We start from the raw sequence: 25,901 nt of genomic DNA, 5'->3' as shown, positions 1-25,901 counted from the left end.
CGGGTGGATTAGGATTGGGGCAGAAGTGAAGAGGAGTTTCAACTTGGTGAAGGCCTCCTGGGCCTCGGGTGTCCAGGAGAAGGGGACTGCCTTCTTGGTGAGTTGGGTGATTGGTGATATGACCTTGGAGAAGTTCCGGATAAACTTCCGATAGAAGTTGGCGAAGCCAATGAATCTTTGTATCTCCTTCTCGTTTTTCGGAATGGGCCAGTTCATCACAGCTTGGACCTTCCCCGGGTCCATACTTAGGCCCTCTGGGGAGATGATGTATCCGAGGAACTGAGTGGTGGTTCGCTCAAACTCGCATTTCTCTAGCTTGATATAGAGAGAGTTCTGTCTGAGTCTCTGCAGTACCCTGCGGACGTGTTCGCGGTGCTGCTCGAGGTCTTCAGAGAAGATCAAGATGTCGTCCAGGTAAACGACTACAAACAGATCCAGCATGTCCCTGAGGGCGTCGTTAATGAAGTGCTGGAAGGTGGCGGGAGCATTGCAGAGTCCGAAAGGCATGACCAGGTACTCGAAATGACCATAACGTGTCCGGAAGGCGGTCTTCCATTCGTCCCCAGGGCGGATTCGGACGAGGTTGTAGGCCCCTCGAAGGTCGAGTTTGGTGAAGATCTTCGCTTCCCGGAGTCTCTCAAGGAGTTCGGAAATCAGTGGGAGCGGGTACCGGTTTTTTACGGTTATGTCATTAAGCTTTCTGTAGTCTATGCAGGGACGCAGGGAGGAGTCTTTTTTCTCTACGAAGAAAAAGGGGGCTCCCGCGGGGGAGGTGGAGGGCCGGATGAACCCCTTCCTCAGGTCCTCGTCCAGGTACTCTTTCAGAGCCTTGAGTTCAGGCTCTGAGAGGGAGTAGATACTGCCAAAGGGTATTTCGGCCCCGGGCAACAGTTCTATAGGGCAGTCATAGGGTCGGTGTGGTGGCAGCTTGTCTGCGTTTTTCTTGTCGCAGACATCCTGGAACTCACGGTATTGAGGGGGTAGCAGATCCTTGACGGATAGTTTTGAGATGGTGGTGTCTTCGGGTGGAAGGACGGGTTTGTGGGAGCAATTTAGCGTGCAGAACTCGGATGGGAATCGTATGCAGCGGGTTTCCCAGTCCACCGAGGGGTTGTGGGTGGCCAACCATGGGATGCCCAAGATCACTGGGAACTTCGGGGAGGCGATCAGAGAGAAGTGGATCTTTTCACGGTGATCAGGTTCTATGAGGAGTTGTAGTTCGGTGGTCTCGTGAGTGGCCGGCCCCGAGTAGAGTGGGGATCCGTCGACGGTTTCCAGGTCAACGGGGGCTGCCTTGATTGTCAGTGGAATGTTCTTTTCACAGGCGAAGGTTAGGTCCATGAAGTTGCCTCCCGCCCCGGAGTCTAACATCGCTGAACAGGGGAGTTGTCGCCCCTCAATGTCGATGAGGATGGGGACGATGAAGTGGGATCCATGAGCCGCCGTGTTGTTATTTTCCGGGGCTGCTGGCGGGGTTGGAGTCTGTGGTTGCTCCTTTAGCTCCGTGACGGCAATAGTCTTTCGGATCTTATGAGGACATTTGATGGCAAAATGACCCGGCTCCCCACAGTAGAGGCAGAGGTTTTCGGCCAGCCTTCTCTCCTTCTCAGCTGTGGATAGAGACCTACGTAGAGCGTCGACCTGCATAGGTTCAGTTACTGACTGGGGGTCGCGCTGGGCGGTGGAAGAGAAGGTGTAAGTGGGTCTGTGGTCCGAGGACCAGAGTCTTTCTTTCTTCCTCTCGGAGAGTCTTTGATCTATCCGGATGCATAACTGAATGAAGTCATCCAGATCGTCCGGGGCCTCAACTCTGGCGAGTTCGTCCTTTATTAATTCTGACAGGCCTCGCCGGAATTGGCTTCTCTGTGCCGCTGGGTTCCAGGTGGTGTCCGTGACCCAACGGCGAAACTCGGCGGTGTATTCGGCGACGGAGCATCTCCCTTGCCGCAGACCATGTAGTCGCGCCTCGGCTGTCGCACAGCGGTTGGGGTCATCGAAGACTTGGCTCATGGCGGTGATAAAGTTGTTTAGGTTGTCCAGGAGCTGACTGTTAGTCTCCACGTATGGTGATGGATGAAGCATTAGCATGGGCGTCAGGAGATTGACCACGAATAGCACCTTCTTTTTCTCGGTGGTGAAGGGGGCCGGGTACATCTGAAAATAGATGCGGCATTGGTTTAGAAACCCCCGATACTGGCGTCTGTCGCCGCTGAATCTTGATGGGAGTGGCATGCGGGTGTCTGCGGGCGCGCCGCGAACGTCCAGGAGTTGCCTCTGTAGTTCAATAATCTCCCTCTGTTGGCTTTGGACTACGCCTTGGAGCTGGGCAAATTTCTCCTGATATGTAGTACCAAATTCTTGAAGTTCGGAGACCTGCTTACGCAGAGTGGCCATTGCGGACTCCATAGTGTGGCTGATTATTCTGTAACAGTCCTACAGGCTCACCTGATTCAGAGGACCGCTGGCTGGAGGTAGGAGTGGAGCCCAGTGGCAAGGACCGCAGGCAGGTAGTAGGTGCAGGAAGTCTGGCAGAGGCGTAGTCGGTAGGCAGGCGGTGGGTCAGGGCAGGCAGCAGTAAGCGTGGTCAGACAATCCGGATGGCAACGGTGGTAGCAGTTCAGTAGGTAGGGACAAGCAGAAGAGTAGTCGGCAGGCAGGCGGTGGGTCAGGGCAGGCGGCAGTAAGCAGTAAGCGTGGTCAGACAATCCGGATGGCAACGGTGGTAGCAGTTCAGTAGGTAGGGACAAGCAGAAGAGTAGTCGGTAGGCAATTCCTGGTCAGCAGTGGACTTTCAGTAATAGCAGGAGCAGCAGATGAGAAGCTTGATCAAGGCTCAGAAGCTCAATAATCAGCAAGCTAGAGTGCAAGGGGCTGGACTTATATAGGGAAGTACCAGGTGTGGGGAATCAAGGGTGATGAGCAAGGCTTGGCAAGACTGAGGTTACATAATAGGTTTCAGGGAGTAATGTCCAGAGAGGACGGTAGCCTAGTAAGCAGGGCTACCGCCTGGGATGTGGCTGGTCATGGGTTCGAATCCCGACAGTGACAGTCTATAAACTGTATTACTTTCCCTTATAACATGGTTATAAGGGAAAATAATAGCATTCTGAATACAGAATGCATAGTACAATAGGGCTGGAGGGGTTTAAAAAAATAAACTCATTAGCTCACCTTCTCCTCTTGATCTCGAAGTTCCTGGTCTCTTCTTTACTTGAGTTGTGGGCTAAAGGACCTTTGAGTTGAGTTTACTGATGAGTTGTGGGCTAAAGGACCTTTGGTGACGTCAGATCTCATGCGGTGATGGACCATGTGATTGGAGCATAAGATCTGACGTCACCAAAGGTCCTTTAGCCCACAACTCAAGTAAAGAAGAGACCGGGAACTTCGAGATCAAGAGGAGAAGGTGAGTTAATGAGTTTATTTTTTTAAACCCCTCCAGCCCTATTGTACTATGCATTCTGTATTCAGAATGCTATTATTTTCCCTTATAACCATGTTATAAGGGAAAGTAATACAATCTACACTACAACTAACCCAAACCTGAACTTCTGTGAAGAAGTTCGGGTCTGGGTACCAGTGTCGGTTTTTTATCACGCGCGTGCAAAAAACATTGCACCCGCGCGATAAAAACTGAACATCGGAACGCAATTGCAGTCAAAACTGACTGCAATTGCATTCCTACTCGCGCGGTTTTGCCGCAACACACCGGGACGCATCCGGACCTAATCCGGACACGATCGTGTGAACCCAGCCTCACATAGTTATTATTAAGGCTGTGGGACTCCATGAAACCAAAAAGCATATTATTATATCCAAATGGAGATTCACAGTAGTGAGTCTTCCCAGGAGTGGACCAGCCTGCCACCACTAATCTAAAGGCACAGCGACAGCTCATTCATGCAAATAAAAAAAATAAAAAAAACTTCTAAATATTCATCCAAAAGAACTGCAGATCTCTACAACCTCAGATAAGGTCAGCGTTTCAGACTCTGCAAAAGCAATACACTAACACCCATCTCACATTTGGAAATAGCAACAACTGGATGATACCCATTTTACACAATTACACACTACAGCAAGTCCTAAATTAAAGGGTTTCTATCACTTCGTATCACATATTTAGGTGTCAGACACTAGCGATCCGCTAGTGTCTGCTCTAACAAACCATCCTAATATGATAGGTTTTGGGGCAGCCGTTTTGCTAAAATAACAACTTATATCTATATGCTAATGAGCCTCTAGGTGCTATGGGGGCGTCATTAGCACCTAGAGGCTCCGTCTACCTTCCTAAACTGCCGCCGCCCAGCGCGTCCCTCCAGCCCGCCCATCTCCTGCTGAATGCGATGATCTGCGATCCTCTCCGTGCGCGTCTCTGTTCTGCGCATGCGCAGTAAATGCCTGACCGCTTCCCTGCTCAGACAGCTCCACTGCGCCTGTTCCTCGGAGCACTATGATGTCATCGGCACAGGCGCAGTGGAGATGTCTGAGCAGGGAAGCGGTCAGACATTCACTGCGCATGCGCAGAACAGAGACGCGCACGGAGAGGATCGCAGATCATCGCATTCAGCAGGAGATGGGCGGGCTGGAGGGACGCGCTGGGCGGCGGCAGTTTAGGAAGGTAGACGGAGCCTCTAGGTGCTAATGACGCCCCCATAGCATCTAGAGGCTCATTAGCATATAGATATAAGTTGTTATTTTAGCAAAACGGCTGCCCCAAAACCTATTATATTAGGATGGTTCGGTAGAGCAGACACTAGCGGATCGCTAGTGTCTGACACCTAAATATGTGATATGAAGTGATAGAAACCCTTTAAGCCCATTTCACAATATGCATATCATATCAATGAACAAAATTGTGGTAATTTTGTGACATCATCGTGGTAGTATGCTACCTAAAGACCTGTAATTATGTAGTGTTCACTGCGTACAACAGGGTGCTGCCAACATGTGGAGGAAGATTAAAATAGTTTTTTTAAAACAAATACAACAAAGAAAATTACATGCTTGTATGATGCATTTCTGAGGCAGTCTGTCACTTTCTCTAGATACAAAAACCTTAATGAGGCACTGAGATTTAAGTAGCAAGGGAAGTGGGACAAAGATGCGGACATCAAGGGGTCTGAGTCATAATCTTAACAGCTAAGGATGAGAAATAAAACTAGTGGAGATAGTAGAACATTTGGTAGCAAACACAAATTAAACTACCCTTATATAAAAAAAATACTCAACAATTATGAAAAAATATAAAATTGTTAATGCAGAAGAACATAACAAACACAATGTAATATTTATTAGCAGCAACTGAATTTAGTATTTAATCCTTTTGATCGCTGCATTTAGCGTCATTCTGTGTATTAGTTCGCCGAGTGTTTAATCTCTTTTGCATCATTTGTATTGTTCTGCTAATATATTGAAAATTACAGGGGCACTGTTGTCACGACCATGGTCATGGTCGTGACTCCTTGGGAGCCGCATGCATTTGCCCGCGGTCTGGTATTGTTGTCAACCACAGGTGAGGGCTAGTATCTTGCCTCACGTGTGGTTGCCGCTGGCAACTTGTGGATGTTGGGCAGTGGAGCAGCCTGAGCTGGTTGCTGGGCGGCTCGCTGTCCATGCATGCTCTTGTCTTTGGCAATGTGTAGTTTTGTGTATGCACTTTGTCTGTTTGTTGTGCACGAGGTTATGTATGTGTGCACTGTGACACTACCCTTCACTTGTGGCTGCCCGTGGCAACGTGTGTATTGTGTACATGTGGTGGCAGTGTCTCGGCCTTCTGGCTGTTTCCCAGGACATGGTTGCCTCGCATGTCGTTGCCTGCGGTAACAGCTGCAGTGTGATGTTTGTTTGGACACTTCCCCTTTAAGTGACACTTACCTGGTTTGGTGATGGAAGGGTTAAGCTCCTTTCCTAGTGTGTGTGTGGGTGTGGCCGCTTGGGTTATTTAGCTTCCTGCTGGATGGCAGAAGCTTGAGGGGTACTCCAGGCATGTTGCTGGAGTCGTCCTCCTGGTATCCTGTTACCATCCTTCCAGTAAGGGCCACCCTTCCGGTCATAAATCCAAATCCCTGATGTTTAGTTGATGTCCTATGCTTTTGGTTTTTATTGCAGCTATGGATGTCCTGGTTCCTCTGTGTTCTTATGTGTGTGCTGTTTGTCTAATGTTTGTGTGGACAGCGTTTCTGAGCACGGGTTCCAGTCAGAAAGGCTGTGGCAGGTTAGTGTGGAACTATTTGGCTGAACTATTAGGCTGTTCTTGTTCCCCTTCTCCCTGCTGCTTGGCCAGTGAGACTCCTGTTCCTCCGTGCCTAGGAGGAATAGGTAGTCTTACCCTCCTCCTAATTCAGGGCCAGCCTGAGGGCTTCTAGGGACTATTAGGTTCCAGAGTATGAGCCCTCCTACCATTGGGGTCGGCTCATACGGCTAGGAGACAGGGTCAGTGTTAGGGACGCAATAGGAGGTGACCTGCTCCCTAATTCGGTCGTCCTGGCCGAGTAGCGACCGGACATCTTCAGAATATCGCACGGCTGAGGGTTTCCCCCATCCTCAGCCGTGACAACTGTAATAAATAACTCATGTATGTGGATGAGCAGTTTAAAGGGAACCTGTCACCTAGAAAACGCATATTAAACCTCCAGCATTACTTTATTGAAGTCTGTAGCATGATTCCAAAGTTGTCTTTGTCTTTGCTGTACGATGTGGCAAAAGTTAAAAATAAATTAAAAATTTTTTAACTGCCCATGCTATGTAAATTAGGGTCTTGAAGTCAATGATGTAGTGGCTTTCTTGCTTCAAGGCTAGCTCTGTGTGATCAAACATATTCTCGTGCATGCGCCATATTCCCGCAATTCCCTACGCATTGAAGGAATTTGCAGGCAGGGGAATGTTTTCGAGCGTCTGGCATTGAAAGAATGCGAAATTCTGTCAAACACTAAGGGGTGGGAAAATGGCGCAGTGAGCTTGACTTAAAGCGAGAAAGCCGCTGTCACCTTGAGTTCAAGACCCTAATTTACTTAGTTGGCGCATCATACAGCAAAGACAAAGACAACTTTGGAATTCTACTACAGACTTCAATAAGGTAATGCTGGTGGTTTAATATGTGTTTTCTAGGTGACAGGTTTCTTGTCTGATAATAAATCTCTCGTCCATGACAGTAGAAACTACAATTTTGGTATTATGTTGTATAGTGGAACAACACATGGAGTGTAGATCTTTACATTTAAAAATACCAGGTTGACATTCTGGGACATGTTCAGATTGAGGTTGAAATTGCATTAGAATAGGTGCCAAAATATTCTTGAGTGTAGTGGCTCTAGAGAATGTGATGCCTTCAAGAACATGTCACTTTTCAAGATACACCACTGTTTAACAAGAATATGTCGTATATGTACACTGCTCAAAAAAATAAAGGGAACACAAAAATAACACATCCTAGATCTGAGTTAATTAAATATTCTTCTGAAATACTTTGTTCTATACATAGTTGAATGTGCTGACAACAAAATCACACAAAAATTAAAAAATGGAAATCAAATTTTTCAACCCATGGGAGGTCTGGATTTGGAGTCACACTCAAAATTAAAGTGGAAAAACACACTACAGGCTGATCCAACTTTGATGTAATGTCCTTAAAACAAGTCAAAATGAGGCTCAGTAGTGTGTGTGGCCTCCACGTGCCTGTATGACCTCCCTACAACGCCTGTGCATGCTCCTGATGAGGTGGCGGACGGTCTCCTGAGGGATCTCCTCCCAGACCTGGACTAAAGCATCTGCCAACTCGTGGACAGTCTGTGGTGCAACGTGACGTTGGTGGATAGAGAGAGACATGATGTCCCAGATGTGCTCAATTGGATTCAGGTCTGTGGAACGGGCGGGCCAGTCCATAGCATCAATGCCTTCGTCTTGCAGGAACTGCTGACACACTCCAGCCACATGAGGTCTAGCATTGTCTTGCATTAGGAGGAACCCAGGGCCGACCGCACCAGCACATGGTCTCACAAGGGGTCTGAGGATCTCATCTCGGTACCTAATGGCAGTCAGGCTACCTCTGGCGAGCACATGGAGGGCTGTGCGGCCCTCCAAAGAAATGCCACCCCACACCATTACTGACCCAATGCCAAACCGGTCATGCTGGAGGATGTTGCAGGCAGCAGAACGTTCTCCACGGCGTCTCCAGACTCTGTCACGTCTGTCACATGTGCTCAGTGTGAACCTGCTTTCATCTGTGAAGAGCACAGGGCGCCAGTGGCGAATTTGCCAATCTTGGTGTTCTCTGGCAAATGCCAAATGTCCTGCATGGTGTTGGGCTGTAAGCACAACCCCCACCTGTGGACGTCGGGCCCTCATATCATCCTCATGAAGTCTGTTTCTGACCGTTTGAGCAGACACATGCACATTTGTGACCGGCTGGAGGTCATTTTGCAGGGCTCTGGCAGTGCTCCTCCTGTTCCTCCTTGCACAAAGGCGGAGGTAGCGGTCCTGCTGCTGGGTTGTTGCCCTCCTACGGCCTCCTCCACGTCTCCTGATGTACTGGCCTGTTTCCTGGTAGCGCCTCCATGCTCTGGACACTACGCTGACAGACACAGCAAACCTTCTTGCCACAGCTCGCATTGATGTGCCATCCTGGATAAGCTGCACTACCTGAGCCACTTGTAGACGTGGAGGTGCAGTAGACATCGCATATCTAGATTTTAGTAAGGCTTTTGACACTGTCCCACATAGAAGACTTATCAATAAACTGCAGTCATTGAGCATGGACTCCCATATTGTTGAGTGGATTAGGCAGTGGCTGAGTGACAGACAACAGAGGGTTGTAGTCAATGGAGAACATTCAAAACAAGGTAATGTTACCAGTGGGGTTCCACAGGGATCTGTACTGGGACCGATTTTTTTAAATATCTTCATAAGTGATATTGCAAAAAGCCTCGCTGGTAAGGTTTGTCTTTTTGCTGATGACACAAAGATAGGTAACAGGGTTGATGTTCCTGGAGGGAAACGCCAAATGGAAAAGGATTTAGGAAAACTAGAAGAATGGTCAGAACTCTGGAAACTGAAATTTAATGTGGATAAGTGCAAGATAATGCACCTGGGGCGTAAAAACCCAAGGGCAGAATATAGAATATTTGACACAGTCCTGACCTCAGTATCTGAGGAAAGGGATTTAGGAGTAATTATTTCAGAAGACTTAAAGGTGGGAAGACAATGTAATAGAGCAGCACGAAATGCCAGCAGAATGCTTGGATGTATAGGGAGAGGTATAAGCAGTAGAAAGAGTGAAGTGCTTATGCCGCTGTACAGAACACTGGTGAGACCTCACTTGGAGTATTGTGCGCAGTACTGGAGGCCATATCTCCAGAAGGATATAGATACTCTAGAGAGAGTTCAGAGAAGAGCTACTAAACTAGTACATGGATTGCAGGATAAAACTTACCAGGAAAGGTTAAAGGACCTTAATATGTATAGCTTGGAAGAAAGAAGAGACAGAGGGGATATGATAGAAACTTTTAAATACATAAAGGGAATCAACTCGGTAAAGGAAGAGAGCATATTTAAAAGAAGAAAAACTACCACAAGAGGACACAGTTTTAAATTAGAGGGGCAAAGGTTTAAAAGTAATATAAGGAAGTATTACTTTACTGAGAGAGTAGTGGATGCATGGAATAGCCTTCCTGCAGAAGTGGTAGCTGCAAATACAGTGAAGGGGTTTAAGCATGCATGGGATAGGCATAAGGCCATCCTTCATATAAGATAGGGCCGGGGGCTATCCATAGTATTCAGTATATTGGGCAGACTAGATGGGCCAAATGGTTCTTATCTGCCGACACATTCTATGTTTCTATGTTTCTATGTTGTGTAGGTTGTAGTCTCATGCTACCACTAGAGTGAAAGCACCGCCAGCATTCAAAAGTGACCAAAACATCAGCCAGGAAGCATAGGAACTGAGAAGTGGTCTGTTGTCACCACCTGCAGAACCACTCCTTTATTGGGGGTGTCTTGCTAATTGCCTATAATTTCCACCTGTTGTCTATCCCATTTGCACAACAGCATGTGAAATTGATTGTCACTCAGTGTTGCTTCCTAAGTGGACAGTTTGATTTCACAGAAGTGTGATTGACTTGGAGTTACATTGTGTTGTTTAAGTGTTCCCTTTATTTTTTTGAGCAGTGTAGTTATGAGCATTATTATAACTTCTTGTGTCAATGATTTGGCTCTATTACTGGAAAGAGCAAGTAATGTTTTTGAATAGCCGTTCGCTATAAACCTCACACAAAATCTTAGATTGAGAGAGAAAATCCATCTTGGAGGTTTAATTTTTTCTAATCTGTTTTTATTGTTCAAAGGGTACATTTTGTAATGATTTTGGGTAGTGATCACTTTTATATTCAAGGTAAGTATTTGTATTCACGTATTTGAAGTATGTCTTGGTATAGATAACATCATTGTCTTTTAAAAATATTTAAATTATGGGAGTGAAATGTACCCGATTCAAATCATGTACAAATAAATGAACATTTTCTTCCATTCCAGACAAATAAATAATTATTCCAGACCAAAAAAAAAAAATCTGTAAATCTGCAATAGAAAAATATATACGTCCAATAATACGAGGATTGTGCAACAAAGGACTCGACTTGACCTCTGAATAGATTAGCGAAACTTGGGGCAACCCGAGTCCCCATTGCAAATCCTTGAATTTCTTTACACAGTTGTTTGACAAAAGTAAAAAATAATATTATTGATTAAAATTAAATATAATCCATTAAGCAGAAAATGACCCTGATTTGGGGAAAGTAAAGGGTCAGTTTCCAAAAAGTACTGCGTAGCAAAAGACCTAAATCGTGATCAATATTGCTGAAGCATTGTGGCACTCAGATTGTGATCTACTGGTTTATTAAATAAAATTAAAAAAAGATTATCTACTCATGTCAAATCCCCAAACAGTTTTTTTTTATTATTTACCCAAAGTCCACAAGTCCCTTACAAATCCCCATAGATAACCAATTATTTCTAGAGTTAATTCCCTCACCTCACACATATCTCACTTTATTGATTTATTTCTTCAAGATTATGTTGTCAGTCTACCTTCTTTTTTGAGGGATTCAGCACAACTCATCTCTGAAATCAAAACCCTTTGTCACAGTGTGGTCACTGTGACACGGGTTGCAGTGTTGCTCACGTTTGTGCTCTGGCATACTGGCTGCGGTGGATGCCTTGTAGGCTGGTTGTCAGGGGTGACATGTAGTAATGTCAGCCTGTGTGTGTGTAATGTTCTCCGTTGATGCATGATCCACTCCCAGTTTAGTTCTAGTGGGGTTAATAGTCTAGTCTGGGTGTGGTCTCTAGGTGCTAGATATATTCCTGTTTTCTGTTGGCCTGGGGGTCAGTCTGTCTCCAGCCTTACTGGGTGCAGGAGCTATGCACCTAACCAGTGTTATTCCATTGGCCCTGTCTGTGTGGCCACCTAGTAAGTCATCAAGGTCACCTTGTCTGGTTCCATGTGTGTTTCGCATGGGGTCCAGACATCTGCCTGTCTGTGCAGCTCTGCCTGAGACAGCCATATGTCATTCCGCATGGGTTCCAGGCATCTGCTTGTCTGATTCCGTGTCTTGTCGGTGACCTCTAAGTGTCGTTCCGCATGGGGTCCTGCCTGTCTGTGCCTTGTGTGCAGCACTGTCTGTTTGCCCATGGACTAACTCCCCATAGGGAACAGGCATCTGCTAGTCCATGTCTACACCTTTGGTGAGAGGGCTTCTGGGTTCTCCAGAGGGAGGACATCTCTGTCTTATTGGTATTTGTTCAGTGTCTAGGTCTTTGTTAGCCTGGCAATGCTTAACTGTTTATGATACTGTCTTGTGTATGTTCTGCCTTTGGCGAGACGGCTCCTGGGTTCTTAGGAGGGAGGACATCTAGTCTGTGAGCAGCTCTGCCTGAGACCGCCATGTGTCGTTCTGCATGGGGTCCAGGCAGCTGCTTGTGTGCTGGTTCCCATTTGTCTTGTCTGTATGGTGTCATGTGCAGTTTGTTTGGGTTCCAGTACGCATGCTTGGGTACCAGTCCTTGTTTGTGTGGACTGCTGGTGCTTTCACCATCAGTCTGTGCAGGTAAGTGGCCATGTGCATCGGGAACATTCTGGAGGTGTGACCAGTGAGCCCTCAGCTTAGTTTATCCCCATCATCTGGGGCTCTATGAAGAACGGTGCTCACTGAGTCTCTGCCCTCAGGGTTTGGCTCCAAGTTAAACCGGTGCACTTCATCCAGTGGTATTTCCTACCAGTGGTCCCTTACCTGCTGATCCAGCTCACTGTCATGTCTTTGTCTCTGCTTGCTTTGGTGTGTTTGCCTGAGATGTTCTAGCGGTCGGTAGGACCTTCACTAGAACACGACACCCTTTCCTTGCCAGTTCAACTTTTTTTTTTTAACAATCAATGTCACATCACTGTACACCAATATTGATCACGATTTAGGTCTTTCTGATGTCTGATACTTTTTGGAAACTGACCCTTTACTTCTCCTATCTCAGGTTTGTTTTCTGCTGAAAAGCTCTATAAACAAATTAAATTTGTCGAATTTGTCGCCAGGATAATCTCTATTGAAATAAATAAATTGCCTAATAGCACTTAGTACTACAGTTGAGCGAACCCGAACTGTAATGTTCGGGTTCGTACCGAACTTTAGGGTTTTCGGCACCCGGACCCGAACATTTACATAAAAGTTCGGGTTCGGTGTTCGGCGATTTTTATGGCGCTTTTTAAAAGGCTGCAAAGCAGCCAATCAACAAGCGTCATACTACTTGCCCCAAAAGGCCATCACAGCCATGCCTACTATTGGCATGGCTGTGATTGGCCAACTGCAGCATGTGACCCAGCCTCTATTTAAGCTGGAGTAATGTAGCGCCTCCCGTCACTCTGCTCGGATTAGTGTAGGGAGAGGCTGCAGCTGCTGTGAGGGAGAGATCAGGGAGAAATCTTATCAAGAACTGGTTTATGTACTCAGCGATCTACAGAAAAAGTGTTTTGTGGGTGCAGTGCACTATTTTTTTAAGCCTGCCCTGAGCCAACTACTGCTGAAAACAAACTTTTTTTCTTCAGTTAGTCAATTTCAATACATGATCGGCAGCCATTTTATGCAACGATAGCCTATGCTGGTGCACTATCTGCAAGTCCAGAAATACAGCTTTGGCATACTGGGGTGAAAAAACCCTCTAATATATTGCACATCTGGGATTAGACAAGCATCAGTGACTGTCACATTTAGGCCAGAAATACGGCTTTTTGGTTACTGGGGTGAAAAAACCCTCTGATATACTGCACATCTGGGATAAGACGTGCATAAGTGAGTGTCACATTCAGGCCACAAATACCGCGGTCATATAGAGTTTAAAAAAAAAATAGAGTGCAATACCCTACATCAGGGTTTATATTGGCGGTTAATTATTTTTAACATACTAACCACTTTTTACTTTGCTTCTGAACGCTAACTATGAGGCAAACATCTAATAAGGGACGCGGTCATGGTCGTGGTGGTGGTGTTGGTGAAGCCTCTGTTGCAGGGAGAGGACATGGCCGTTCTGCCACAGCTACACGTCCTACTGAACCTACTACCTCAGGTCCCAGTAGCCACCAGAATCTACAGCGATATTTGGTCGGGCCTAATGCCGTTCTAAGGATGGTAAGGCCTGAGCAAGTACAGGCGCTAGTCAATTGGGTGGCCGACAGTGGATCCAGCACGTTCACATTATCTCCCACCCAGTCTTCTGCAGAAAGCGCACAGGTGGCGCCTGAAACCCATGCCCTTCAGTCTGTCTCATCACCCCCGTGCATATCCGGGAACCTGTCTGATCCTCAAGTCATGCAGCAGTCTCTTATGCTGTTTGAATACTCTGCTGGCAGGGTTTCCCAAGGGCATCCACCTAGCCCTTCCCCAGGGGTGGAAGACATAGAATGCACTGACGCACAACCACTTATGTTTCCTGATGAGGACATGGGAATACCACCTCAGCACGTCTCTGATGATGACGAAACACAGGTGCCAACTGCTGCGTCTTTCTGCAGCGTGCAGACCGAAAAGGAGGTCAGGGAGGAAGACTGGGTGGAAGACGATGCAGGTGACGATGAGGTCCTAGACCCCACATGGAATGAAGGTCATGCCACGGAATTTCAGAGTTCGGAGGAAGAGGCAGTGGTGAGACCGAGCCAACAGTGTAGCAAAAGCGGGAGAAGGGTGCAAAATCAGAGCAGCCGTCGCCAAAACAGTTCGCCTGCTACTGGCCACCGTCAACAGGGACTGAGCACACCAAAGGCAGCTTCAATGAGTTCCCTGGCATGGCACTTCTTCACACAATGTGCTGACGACAAGACCTGAGTGGTTTGCACGCTGTGCCATCAGAGCCTGAAGTGAGGCATTAACGTTCTGAACCTTAGCACAACCTGCATGACCAGGCATCTACATGCGAGACACGAGCTGCAGTGGAGTAAGCACCTTCAAAGCCAAGAAAGGGCTCAGGCCCCTCCTGCTCCCTCTTCTGCTGCTGCCTCGGCCTCTTCCTCCGCCTCTGGAGGAATGTTGGCACCTGCCTCCCAGCAAACAGAGGATGTGCCACCAACACCACTTCCGTCACCAAGCATCTCCACCATGTCACACGGAAGCGTTCAGCTTTCCATCTTACAAACCTTTGAGAGAAAGCGTAAATTCCCACCTAGCCACCTTCGATCCCTGGCCCTGAATGCCAGCATTTCTAAACTACTGGCCTTTGAAATGCTGTCATTCAGGCTGGTGGAGACTGACAGCTTCAAACAGCTCATGTCGCTTGCTCTCCCACAGTACGTCGTTCCCAGCCGCCACTACTTCTCCAGGAGAGCCGTGCCCTCCCTGCACAACCAAGTATCGGATAAAATCAAGTGTGCACTGCGCAACGCCATCTGTGGCAAGGTCCACCTAACCACAGCTACGTGGACCAGTAAGCACGGCCAGGGACGCTATATCTCCCTAACTGCACACTGGGTAAATGTAGTGGTGGCTGGGCCCCAGGCGGAGAGCTGTTTGGCGCACGTCCTTCCGCCGCCAAGGATCGCAGGGCATCATTCTTTGCCTCCTCTTCCTACTCGGCTTCCTACTCCACTTCTACCACCTCCTCATCCGGTCAGCGACTGTCACGGCTGAGGATGGAGAAAATCCTCAGCCGTGCGATGCCACGTGATGTTATGGCTGCTCGGCCAGGACAACAGGATTAAGGAGCAGGTCACCTCCTAAAGCGTCCCTAACCTGACCCTAACTCCTAGCTGCATGGGCCGACATTTAAAGGTAGGAGGACCCATGCTCCGGAACCTCGGATCCCTAACTCACCCTCCGACCGGTCCCTGGACTAGGAGTCAAGGTAAGACTGGACACGGAGGAACAGGGGTCTCACTGGCCAAGCCGCAGGGAAAAGGGGAACACAAACAGTCTTACGGATATGGCAGGTGAACTATCCGAGTTCGACCTACCTGCCACAGCCTTGCTGACTGGATCCCTGTGCAAACAGGAATCCAGATCCATAAGCTGCACTAAACAACATAGGGAAATCCCAACAGACCATCACAGACATCACACATAAAGATGAACATAAACTTAATGTGACATAATATTTATGAACCACAAGGGTGGCTCTCACTGGCAGTTGGTAAGCACAGGAGGCTGCTCCAGCTAAGCATGGCTGAAGCAACCCACAGACATATGCTAACAGTGAGGCTTTATAGGCCAAGAAGCCACACCCAGCAGTCAGTCACACCCAGTGAGTCACACACACACACACACACACACACACACAGGGAAGGGAATTAACCCTTCCAGCACCAAGGAAGGGAAACACAAACTCAAACAGACAGTGTCCAACTGAAGAACACACTGTGGCTGTTGCCGCAGGCAACGACATGCGTGGCAAGCATGTCCTGGGAATCAGCCCAAAGGCCGGGACACTGCCACCACATGTACACACTACAACCAAACGTTGCCACGGGCAACCACAGTGAAGGGAAGATGTAAGTGCACACCACAAATAAGACAGAGTGCACACAGACATACATATCACACACACAAACTCCAAAGGGACCGCACACATACCTGTTGTCCGCGGCAACCGCACTTGAGGCAAACTACATCAAGCCTCAAGCTGCGGTTGAAACAACAACCCAAACCGCGGGCAACTGTATGCGGCTCCCAAGGAGTCACGGCCAAAACCGTGGCCGTGACAGCGACAGCCCTTCACCACCAACTTCAGCACAGCCAGGGGTAAACGTCAGCAGGCCGTTCTGAAACTGATGTGATTGGGGGACAGGCCCCACACCCCGCAGGAGTTGTGGTGGGGTATAGAACAACAGACCGACTAGTGGTTGCTGCCAGTGAGCCTCAAGCACGGCCTGGTGGTGTGCGATAATGGGCGAAATCTCGTTGCCGCTCTGGGACTAGCCAGTTTGACGCACATCCCTTGCCTGGCGCATGTGCTGAAGTTGGTGGTGCAGAAATTCATTCACAACTACCCCGACATGTCAGAGATGTTTCATAAAGTGCGGGCCGTCTGTGCGCGCTTCCGGCGTTCTCATCCTGCCGCCGCTCGGCTGTCTGCTCTACAGCGTTACTTCGGCCTTCCCGCTCACCGCCTCATATGCGACGTGCCCACCAGGTGGAACTCCACCTTGCACATGCTGGAGAGACTGTGCGAGCAGCAGCAGGCCATAGTGGAGTTTCAGCTGCAGCACGCACGGGTGAGTCGCACTGCGGAACAGTACCACTTCACCACCAATGACTGGGCCTCCATGCGAGACCTGTGTGCCCTGTTTCGAGTACTCCACCAACATGGCCAGTGGCGATGACGTCGTTATCAGCGTTACAATACCACTTCTATATCTCCTTGAGAAAACACTTAGGGCGATGATGGAAGAGGATGTGGCCCAGGATGAGGAGGAGGAAGAGGGGTCATCTCTAACACTTTTAGGCCAGTCTTTTAGAAGTGTCTCAGAAAGAGGATTTTTGCAACAGCAGAGGCCAGGTAAAAATTTGGCCAGCCAGGGCCCACTACTAGAGGTTGAGGAGGAGGATGGGGATGAAGCATGTTCACAGCGGGGTGGCATCCAACGCAGCTCGGGCCCATCACTGGTGCGTGGCTGAGGGGATACGGAGAACGCAGACTATACGCCTCCCACAGAGGACAGCTTGTCCTTACCTTTGGGCAGCCTGGCACACATGAGCGACTACATGCTGCAGTGCCTGCGCAACGACTGCAGAGTTGCCCACATTTTAACGTGTGCCGATTACAGGGTGGCCACCCTGCTGGATCCCTGTTACAAAGACAATGTGCCGTCCTTAATTCCCTCACTGGAGTGTGATCGGAAGATGCACGACTACAGGTGCACGCTGGTAGACGCGCTCTTGAGAGCATTCCCGACTGACGGCGGGGAAGAAGTGGAAGCACAAGGCGAAGGCAGGGGAGGAGGAAGAGGTCGCCAACGCAGCTGTGTCAGCGCCAGCACCTCAGAAGGCAGGGTTAGAATGGCCGACATGTGGAAAAGCTTTGTCACCTCGCCGCAACAACCGGCCCCAACTGCTGATATGAAGCGTGTTAGCAGGAGGCAGCATTTGAACAACATGATGGAAACAGTACCTGTGCACACGACTACACGTACTGACTGATGGTTCTGCCCCATTCAACTTCTGGGTCTCCAAATTGTCCAGAGCTTGCCCTGTATGCCTTGGAGGTGCTGGCCTGCCCTGCAGCCAGTGTACTCTCTGAACGTTTATTTTGCACTGCAGGAGGCGTCATTAGAGACAGACGCGGCTGCCTGTCCACAGCCAACGTGGACAAGCTCACGTTCATTAAAATGAACCAGGCTTGGATCCCACAAGACTTGTCTGTACCTTGTGCAGAACAGACATTTATACCACCATCAAACATACATTCTTGTACTCAAGTCAAGTGCAATGATTCTTTGGTTTTCTTTTTTTTAATTTTTATTTGTCCCAATATTCTGGGGGCTACCTACCCCTGTTCCTCCTCCATTGCTGCCTCCACCTACAACACCACATTCACCGCCTCCTCAACCTCTTACTCCATATCCACCTCCTTAATAAGGTTAATAATTTGTAATTTTTAGCTATTTTATTTCATTTTAAGTTATTTCCCTATCCACATTTGTTTGCAGAGCAGTTGCCATGCTCTTAAGCACATTTTACTGCCTTTTACATCCCTCTAGCCTTTTCAAGGACTATTTTAGAGCCATTTTAAATTTTAAAAAGTGGCAATTTTAGTGCCCTAGATTTAAAAAATCAGTATTTTCAATTGTCGGGTGACATTTTACCATTTTTGGCGTATACAAACCCCTGCTGCGCCTGGGTGACAGGGGCCTAAATCTCTCAAAATCCTTTGTTGCATTGCTGGGTGACATGAACCCCCTTTTGCCGTGAATGAACCCCTGCTCTGCATTGCTGACAGGGGACTAAATTTAGTTTAAACATCTGTTACTGATCGGAAGATGCGCGACTACAAGAGCACTCTGATGATAGCATTCCCACCTGACAGCGGGGGGCACAGTGGAAGCACAAGGCGAAGGCAGAGGAGGAGGAAGAGGCCGCCAACGCAGCTGGGGCACCACCAGCACCTGAGAAGGCAGGGTTAGCATGGCCAAAATGTGGAAAAGCTTTGTCAGCCTTGGAGGTGCTGACCTGCCCTGCAGCCAGTGTATAGTGTGAACGTGTGTTTAGCACGGCAGAGAGCATTATCACAGGCCGCAGCCAATGTGGACAACCTTACGTTTATTAAAATGAACCAGGCATGGATCCTACAGGACTTGTCCATACCTTGTGCAGAATAGACATTTATACCAGCCTCAACCATCCATTTTTGTACTCAAGTGCACTTATTCTTAGTTTTATTTTGTTATATGTCCCAATATTTTGGGGGATACCCCAATTTAAAAAGAAAAAATAACACAAATCAGTGTTGGCTACCTATTCCTCCTTCACCGCCGCTTCCACCTACACGTCAACCTACACTGCCACATCCACCGCCTCCTCAACCTCCTACTCCTAGATCCAGATTGTTATTTTTTATTTTTCTGTGTTTTATGTTATTTTAAGTCATTTCCCTATCCACATTTGTTTGCAGAACAGTTGTTATGCTCTTAAGCACATTTTGATGCCTTTTGCAGCCCTCTAGCCTTTCCCAGGACTATTTTAGAGCCATTTTAGTGCCCAAAAGTTTGGGTCCCTATTGACTTCAATGGGGTTCGGGTCCTGAACCCGAACTTTTTTTCAAGTTCGGCCGAAACTGACGAACCCGAACATCCAGGTGTGCGCTCAACTCTTAGTACCTTATTTCCAAATGTGTCTTCATTTCATCAATAGGTGTTTTCCATCTTCTGAAAATCCAGTTTATTAGGCATGCAAATCAGCCAGTAAGGGACGTTATTGTCGCATGAAGGAGCCCAGACACGCCTCCACCTCCTCTCCACTTTTACATGATGCCCCCTGCCACAATGTGTTCACCTACCCCCTATGTCACATTCAAGCCATAACTCCGCTCCCCTTTTCTCTAAATCTTGCACATGGCAGTGCTGAACACTGCCTGCCCCTGTGCATTGCCTGTCCCACTGAGGGCATCTCTTTTTATTAAATGTTTATATATTTTTGCTCTTTACATCATCCTTCCTTTTAAGCTCTTGAACATAATGACAGCAATAGTAAATAATGTCAGAGGGACACTGACATATATAGCTGTGGATAAACGCTTGGTTGATGATGTCAACAAACAGTTATGGACATTTAGCAAGCTTTTTACACTCTTTTTGTGGCATAAAATTTTATTAGTTTTATTTGTTATATTTTAATCTACATCCACTTGTGGACAGTGCCCTTTTGTACCCGGTGAACACTACATACTTTATTCACTAAACCAGCCTTTTCCAAAGTGGAAGGAGCGGCTGTCCTTGATTTTAGAAGTTGACCTCCACTAAGCATTTTCCTGAGTTGTGTCGGCTATTTGCACAACTCTATTTGGTGACTTTATCAACCACCAATATTGTCCATTTTATGTAAGGTTTCACACTATGGAGCACTTTTTGTTTCAGTGTTTTATATAGCATAAAGACCTGGACAACTTCCAGTTAATGAAGAGAAAATTAGTTCTACCCCAGAACAGAAAAATACATTTTTTCTATCAAGGAAAGATATATAGTTGAAGTCAAGCTTTTATGTTTTCCTCTATGTTTTAGAAGCAGATTTATAATTCTAATATTTATTTCTTGTATAATTTTAGCATGAAGTATTACTTAGCTGCTGTTTTACTTTTGATGATGTAGTGCATATTTTTTAATTTTTAACCTACCAATGGGTTTCAATTAAAACAGTGATGAAAGACCATTATCAAATGATCAAAAATGTTTATTATTTGTGGTAAATGTTACCTGCAGCAACATTTTACTTTTTACTGCACTCAATGACTGTTTCACAATTATGCTTCTGAACCAGTGTTATCTAGACTTGCTTTTACTTCTTTTCACTTCTGTCTATCCTGCTTTTGAGGCTTTTTTGCCCAAAGAACTCCTTTAAATTCCCATATTCAATTACTTTATACAATCAGACTAAATGTTCAAGCCTCACAATTTTATTACATTTTGCTCCATGCTAAAGGTTTTTTTATAAAGTGAGTGACAAAAAGGTGAAAACAGCCTAGACACATACTATATAAATAATGCATTACAAAACTTTGACTTTTCATGTCAAATTTGTGCTGATTGATATTCTCAACCAGCAAACCGTTCCTCTGCTAGAATCAAAAATTATGGATGATGAGACTGGAGGAAGCAATCAGTGTAACCTAGCTCTGGAACACTGAAAGACCTCAATAACAGCTGCCCATGTTGCTCATCAGTGCACAGATCTTTACTATTTTATCAACAAGTACCATGATAAGAATAACTGGTTTCCTGGTAATAACTGTGTGACGAATACCACACCTCGTGCCCGCATGATGTCACCTACGTCGAGCTCACGAGAAGCGGTATGGTCACGGGTTACCACAAGCGTGACATTACGCCCTCCAGAGGAGCAGGTAAGGTCAGCTTGTTACAGTTTACACACACCTCCTGTCCAGTTCCTCGACCCCACATGGAATCAAGGTCATGCGAGTGACCTGTGTAGTTTGGAGGAAGAGGCGGTGGTTGCTCAGAGCCACTATCACAGCAGAAGAGGGAGCAGGGTGCAAAAGCGGAGCGGCCGTCCCCTAGACAGTACGCCTGCTACTGCCCACCCAGCAAGGGACCGAGCACACCAAAGCCAGTTCCAAGGAGTTCCCTGGCGTGGCAGTTCTTCAGACAATGTGCTGACGACAAGACACGAGTGGTTTGACGCTGTGCAATCAGAGCCTGAAGCGAGGCATAAACGTTCCCAACCTGAGCACAACCTGCATGACCAGGCATCTAAGTGCAAAGCACGAGCTGCAGTGGAGTAGACACCTCAAATACCAAGAAAGGTCTCTGGCTCCTCTTGCTTTCTCTTCTACTGCAGTCTCAGCCTCTTCATCCACCTCTGGAGTGACAGTGGCACCTGCCACCCCGCAAACAGAGGCTCTGCCAGCAACACCACCACCTGGCAACTCCACAATGTCCAACGGAAGCGTTCAACTCTATCTCCCAAACAATAGAGCGAAAGAGGAAGTACCCCCCTACCCACCCGCGATCCCTGGCCCTGAATGGCAGAATTTCAAAATTACTGGCCTTTGAAATGCTGTCATTCCGTCTGGTGGAGACGAAGAGTTTTAAAAGTCTTATGGTGGTGGCTGTCCCACAGTACGTCGTGCCCAGCCGCCACTACTTTTCCAGGCGAGCCATCCCTTCACTGCACAACCAAGTGGGGGACAAAATCAGGTGCGCAACGCCATCTGTGGCAAAGGTGCACCTAAATACGGATACGTGGACCAGTAAGCACGGTCAGGGACGTTATATCTCCATAACAGCACACTGGGTAAATGCAGTGGCGGTTGGGCCTGAAGCGGATAGCAGTTTCACGCATGTCCTTCCACCACCGAGGATTGCAGGGCGCTTTTCTTTGCCTCCTGTTACTTCGTCCTCCTACTCTGCTTCCTTATCCTCTACCGCCCCTTCATCCGGTCACCATAACACCTATCACGGTCGGCGTGGCTATCACATACGTGACACAGAGGGAGGGAACGAGGAAGGCCCTGCCCAAGTGAGAGGGAAGATGGTGACCCCTGACTCACCTGGCGGCTGGCACCTGGCTGCCCTGACGTCCCTAGACGGGTTCCTCACCCGTACGCCGATCACGTGCCTAAAGCCCTGGCTTTCCCTGAGCTGAGCCCTAGGTAGTGAACAGGGCGATGGGAACACTAGTCCGCACCACTAACTCTAAGGGAAAACACCAAGGGGAGGACAGACAACACAGACTCAACATATATTCCCAGGTGGGCGACAACAGGAGACAACAATAAGCCCAACAGGGATCCGGAGGGTAGCACTCAGGAACGACAAGCAGGATTCACCACTCCAGTGGGTCAGTATAGATGTCCAGGCAGGAAGCTCTATAACTGGCAACTAGAGAAGTGTGAGGGGAGAATATAAGGAGGTAGGGAGTGGCAGACAAGAAACAGCTGAGGAGGAGAAGCTACGGATCCCTGAGAGAGACAAAAAGGATAGCAAGGCAAACACAGAAAACAATCACTAAAAAACAACGTGATCTTTAGATATAGAGCGCGCAGCCACCCGCTGCGACTTCCTGACCCCGGGTATAACAGAGTCAGACGTGGCTCTTGATACCCTCGTGACAACACCTTCACCACCAACTTCAGCACAGCCAGGGGTAAACGACAGCAGGCAGTTTTAAAACTTATCTGTTTGGGGGACAAACCCCACACAGCGCAGGAGCTGTGGACGGGCATGGAACAACAGACCGATGAGTGGTTGGCGCCAGTCAGCCTCAAGCCCGGCCTGGTGGTGTGCGATAATGGGCAAAATCTCATAGCAGCTCTGGGACTAGCCGGTTTGACACACATCCCTTGCCTGGTGCATGTTCTGAATTTGGTGGTGCAGAGGTTCCTTAAAATAACCCCGATATGTCAGAGCTGCTGCAGAAAGTGCGGGCCTTCTGTGTGCGCTTTCGGCGTTCTAACCCTGCTGCTCGCCTGTCAGCACTGCAGCGTAACTTCGGCCTTCCCGCTCACCACCTCATATGCGACGTGCCCACAAGGTGGAACTCGATCTTGCACATGCTGGCCAGACTGTGCGAGCAGCAGCAGTCGATAGTGGAGTTTCAGCTGCAGCACGCACGGGTGAGTCGCTCGGCGGAACAGCACCACTTCACCACCAATTACTGGGCCTCCATGCGAGACCTGTGTGCCTTGTTGTGCTGTTTCAAGTACTCCACCAACATGGCCAGTGCCGATGACGCTTTAAAAAAAACGCTTCGGGCAATGATGAAAGAGGATGTGGCACAGGAGGAGGAGGAAGAGGGATAATTTCATAAGGTTTCAGGCCAGTCATTCACAAGTGGCTCCGAGGATGGGTTCCTGCACCCACAAACGCCAGGTACACAATTGTCCAGCCAGGGCACAGTTCTGGAGGATGACAAGGTGGAGGATGAGGAGGAGGAACAGTGTTCACAGCAGGTTGGGACCCAAACCAGCTCATGGCCATCACTGGTGCGTGGCTGCGGGGGAATACAGAGGACACAGACGATACACCTCCCACAGAGGACAGCTTTTCAATGCCTCTGGACAGCCTGGCACAGATGAGCCATTACATGCTGCAGTGTCTCCGCAACGACCGCTGAGTTGCCCACATTCTAACTTGTGCTGATTACTGGGTGGCAACGCTGCTGGATCCCAGTTACAAGGACAACATACCGTCCTTAATTATGTCACTGGAGCGTGATCGTAAGATGCGCGAATACAATGCCACCTGACAGCGGGGTCACAGTGGAAGGACAAGGCGAAGGCAGAGGAGGAGGAAGAGGTCGCCAACGCAGCTGGGGCACCACCAGCACCTCAGAGGGCAGGGTTAGCATGGCCAAAATGTGGAAAAGCTTTGTCAGCACGCCACAACAACCAGCTGATATGGAACATCTTATCAGGAGGAAGCATTTTAGCAACATGGTGGAGCAGTTTATGTGCACACGCCTACACGTACCGGATGATGGATCTGACCCTTTCAACTTCTGGGTCTCCAAATTGGGCACCTGGCCTGAGCTTGCCCTTTACGTCTTGGAGGGGCTGGCCTGCCCTGCAGCCAGTGTATTGTCTGAACGTGTGTTTAGCATGGCAGGGAACATTATCACAGACAAGCGCAGCCGCCTGTCCACAGCCAATGTGGACAAGCTCACGTTCAATAAAATGAACCAGGCATGGATCCCACAGGACTTGTCCGTACCTTGTGCAGAATAGACACGTATACCCAGCCATTGTTATACTAAAGCGCAATTGCTCATTGTTGTATTTTTGATATCTCCCACTCTTTTGGGGTGTACCCTAATAAAATAAAATAAAAATAATATGTAAACCAAAAACCAGTGTTGGCTACCTCGTCCTCCTCCACCGCCGCTTTCACCTACACCACCTCCTCAACCTCCTACTCCATATGGACCTCCACCTCATAGATCAAGATCATTATTTTTAATTTATATGTATTTTAATTTTGAGTCATTTCACTAATTTGTCTGATACATTTTTGGGTTACATATACCAAATTTTTGGGTGTGATATACCCTTGCTCTACCTAGTAGACAAGGAAATACATTTCACTAATTCATCTGTTACATTCTTGGGTGACATTTTACCAATTTTGCCGTATACCTGCTCTGCATAGGTGACTTGGACCTTTTTTTTTTGTAAAATCGTCTGTTGAATTGGTGGGTGACATGAATACAGTTTTGCTGTGAATAAACCCCTACTCTACATAGTTGACAGGGCCCAAAATTTGTAAAAATAGTCTGTTCCATTGGTGGGTGACATTAACCCATTTTTTGCCGATGTAAAACCCCTGCTCTGCATAGGTGACAGGGACTTAAATTTCTAAAATTCGTCTTTAATTGACCCTTTCATTCGATCCTTCCACTTTAATAATTTGTCCCACATTTCAGCTCGATCACATTGCAGCCATTGACCTCCCTTGGATGTGGTATCCATTTCTCACGCTCCCTCTCTGGCGTGGAACCCTGATTCGCTGATAACCATGATCAACATGGTAGGCACAGAAAAGAACATTGAAAGTTTATAGAGCAGATATCTAATTAAATCGTGGACGTCACGGGGACGTGCGACATGGTGGAGCAGTATGTGTGCACACGCCTACACGTACTGACTGATGGGTCTGCCCCCTTCAACTTCTGGGTCTCCAAATTGGGCATATGGCCTGAGCTTGCCAAGCCTTGGAGGTGCTGGCCTGCCCTGCAGCCAGTGTGTTGTCTGAATGTTTGTTTAGCATGGCTGGAGGGGGTTATCACAGGTTATATTTCCCAATGTTTTAGGGTGTACCCCAGTTTAAACAAAAAATAAATTAAAATAAATTAAAACCAAAAACCAGTGTAGGCTACCTCCTCCTCCACCGCTGCTTCCACCTACACTGCCACATCCACCGCCTCCTCAACCTCCTACTCCATATGGACCTCGTCCTCCTAGATCAATATTATTATGATTTATTTTTGCATATTTTATGTTATTTTAAGTCATATCCCTATCCACATTTGTTTGCAGAGCACTTACCATGCTCTTAGCTACATTTTGATACCATTTGCAGCCCTCTAGCCCTTTCCATGACTTTTTTAGAGCCATTTTAGTAGTCCAAAGTTCGGGTCCCCATTGACTTCAATGAAGTTCGGGTCCCGAACTCGAACTTTTTTGTGAAGTTCGGCCGAACCCGTTGAACCTGA

This window comes from Bufo bufo, chromosome 3 (assembly GCF_905171765.1).
Source record: "Bufo bufo chromosome 3, aBufBuf1.1, whole genome shotgun sequence".
Lineage (NCBI taxonomy): Eukaryota > Metazoa > Chordata > Amphibia > Anura > Bufonidae > Bufo > Bufo bufo.
Note: the sequence above shows the minus strand (reverse complement) of the source record.